Source organism: Selaginella moellendorffii, unplaced genomic scaffold (assembly GCF_000143415.4).
Source record: "Selaginella moellendorffii unplaced genomic scaffold, v1.0 SELMOscaffold_22, whole genome shotgun sequence".
NCBI lineage: Eukaryota > Viridiplantae > Streptophyta > Lycopodiopsida > Selaginellales > Selaginellaceae > Selaginella > Selaginella moellendorffii.
In genome coordinates, this window is record NW_003314283.1 from 742230 (window position 1) to 745836 (window position 3607).

Below are 3607 nucleotides of genomic sequence, written 5' to 3' on the forward strand. Positions count from 1 at the left end.
GCAAGTTTTCTATTTGGATATTTTAAATATTTTTTGCTAAATAAATTTTAATTCTTAAGGGAGGTTAAAAACTATTTATGATGGTCATGTATACCAATGTTTTTTTATTACTAGCGTATTAATAATGAAAAATATTCTCTAATATACATAATAAGATTCAGTTATATACATCTTAAAAGGTAATTTTTGAAAAATATTTCTATCTAGACTCCTTATAAAAATATTAAATTATTTATTTTAAATTTAAATATTATACTTAAAAAGATGTTATAAAATTTATAGACATAATAAATGAGATAGAATATTAAAGAGTTTTGCTAACTTTGTTTTTTATTTTAAAAAAATTATTAAAATCTATAAAATATTACTTTATCAATATTGGTATTTTGAATCTGTAAAATATATTTATTTAAATGTTTCTAAATATTTTTTTTACTTCTTTTTAAAGATAAATTTATTAAGCTTTATTATTATGGTATGCTCACCCTTCATTTAGCACTCATTGTGATTTATAAATTGTATACTTATATAAAAAATTGATGGATAACACTAATTAATTTCTAATGGTTTTTGTTATTAGAGATTTACTAATAGGTTGAATAAGTTTTTGAAAAACATATCAATGTAAAAGTCAAAAAAATATTATTTAATTGCATTAATAATTACTTGCATCTATAAATCCTTCCCAATACCACTGAAGTTAGGGTTTTATTTGTGGACAAGATTTTTAAATTATCAGATTAGTGTAAACTAGATCATAATTTATTTATATAATATATAGCTTTATTAATTGGTATCATACTAATTTGAAATATGTATGCTTATTATGTAGGACCTTCTTTGATCAGGGTGTGATAATTGATTAAAGAATTATTCATTTAAAGAAGGAATTACAGAAAGAGAGAAAGTTAACGGAAGAAGATTCAATGAAATCAAAATAATATCCAAATCAATTACTCTTTATTAAATATAATATTAGTAAATAAATGTTTTTAGATATATTCATAGAAAGTATGCAAGCTATCATCTAGTAAAGCCAATGTTAACTGTGGATGGGAGATTGGGCAATGTTTGCTAATGTTGCAAAGGACAGGAACCTTTTTCATTCTTAATATATATTAAATGGGAATAAAAAATAAGAACAGTTAAAGCTGGCACTAAGATTCCACTCCCCCTCAAGCACTTCCCCAAGTTGTCTTCCATGAGAGCTCTTCAAGTAGAGCTCAAACTCTTTCGTCTTGTTGCAGGCAGTTTCCTGACGCTGCCGTCCGGATTCCACTCTCCCTCAGGTACGCCCAGCCTCCCCTCTGATACAAGAAGTCCTGCTCCGACTCATTGAGGCATTCTTCCTCGAGTTGAGAGCAACTCTGGCTTGTTATGTGCCACACCCTGAAAGGAACGTCACGAGGCTTGTCCACTGCCCGGCGCTTCAAAAACAGCTGCTGTAAACCCGCAAAGTCTTTCCTGAGCAGCTCTGCAAACTTGGTGTTGCCACACACGAAAACAGTCCTCCAGGAGCCAGCGCCTCCGTCGATGTCAGTGGCTGCTTCGGCAAACAGATTAGCCGACTCCGCACATTCCGCATCATCCTGCTGGCCATGGAGCTTGAGCCATTCCGGAATAACCTGCGAGGACAAAGAAGAAGAATCAATACTATCGATCAAGGAGAAACCTTCTTCATTGAAAGTCACCGTCTTGCTTAGGGTTGGCAGCATTGCCTTGGGTCGCCCAAACAATGTGATCACCCTCCAGCCCGGTACCTGGTCGTAGTTGTGGTGTGCAAACAAGGCACCGAAACGGAGACGCTTGGTCACCCAGGCGCCCAGCTCCGTTCCTCGGAGATGAGCATCATTGAACACCTGGTAGGCAGCCTTGTCGCACAAGAAGACGTCGCTCTTCTTCCCATCCTCGTCCCGAGGAGTGTCCCTGTTACGAACTGGAAAGAAGCCATACTTCATAGCCACCACCTCATCCAGTCCGGTGGGGTGGAGCTTGCCTGGAATGGGGACCCAACCAGTGGCCTCCTCCTCCTCCTCCGTGCATGGACGCCTCGGGGAGGCGTCACCCCTGCTGCTACGACTGTGCCCGGGGCTCCTGGAGCGCGGCCTCTCGCCCGAGCGTGGCCTTCCATCGTCGTGCCTGCGCAAGCTAGAGTCATCCATTCCGTCTTTTATCAAGAGCCCTAATTTCTACGGCTGCTAATACCCTAATCTCCCAGATTAGGGCGAGTTACGGCAAAGCTAGATTTGCAAGAATAATATAAATTCATAGGTATATATATTGATCAGTATAGGCCAAGTTTATCTTTTATTATTCAACTGATTACCACACATTGCATCTACATCATGCATTTATGTCTCCATTAAGAGCTTGGAACCTTTTGTACCACACATTGGTTTCGAAGAGCCTGAAGTGCACCCAATAGTTAAGATGGTTGAAGTTATTAATGTCCATCTGGCTTATTGCTGAACTCACATTGATGATGCAAGGTCTATGGTGAGATTGTATCTCATGAGATGAAGCAAGCACTAAATCATCATCCAAATTCCATAGAAATTCATGCTTATAACATCCTTGGAACATTGGATTGCCCAAGTTCTCATTTCTTAAAGATTCCAACATTGTTGACCTGTAATTAATTTAGTACAAACCACCAAACTTAGTTTCAATCCATTTAGCAAAGTTTTGGATGGATTAGCTTCTCACGACCAAGACGTGGAACTGAAGTGTTGCCAGATTAATCCTTTGATCCTGCTTGAGAGAATTCAGAGCCACCAACCCTCTCTGCTCGTCTCTGGCAGTCAGGACCGTCATCGCCAGGCCTTGAGCAATGGCAAACCCAAGGCCCTTGTTGCTCCCAGTCACCACAGCAATTGTATCTTTGGACCACTATCTTATATCGAAGATTTGGATCCAGGAAGAGCATTCCAAGAGACTAGTTAAGTGATGAAAGAACTTTCTCTAGACACTTAATGATTGCAAGAGTCCGCCATAGCTTATGTGGTTGGAAATACAATCTTCGTAAGTTTTCATGGTGCTTGCAACTGGCGACAAATGACAACTGTGGTGAAACTATTGTTAAGCTGGAACTTCTCAGCAATCTTCTTCAAAATAAATCTTCTTCTTTTTGCAAGGTTTGGCATATGCAATTTGCTATGCATTCCAAGTCGTCTACGTGCTTGTAGTTTGAAACTCGTCCAAACACGAAATCATGTTCTTGAAGAGTGAGGTGCTGCGATGAGTGGTCTTTTTGTCGACGAGCGAGTTGTGGTCTTTTTGTCGAATGGATCAGTAGGTAACCACAAAAAAGAGGGAAAGAGCTTACATGCTTTTGTTGATTCATGTTTTTCTGGTATCCCTCTACCCTGGAAACGAAGACTCGCAAAAGATTCGTGCTAAGTCTTTGTTTGAGGTCAACGAAAATGACTCCAAAGGTTTTTCTTTCTTTCTTGGTTGGTTTTTCTCAAAAAAAATAAAATCTCAGGTGATGGTAACTTTTTTAAGATAGCGGGAGTGATTACTGCACTTCTCAAAGTCTTGGTACGTTTTTCTCTCTCTCACTTTTGAAAAATTCTTTGTCCAGGAAGGTCGGGTTTGATTCTAGCAG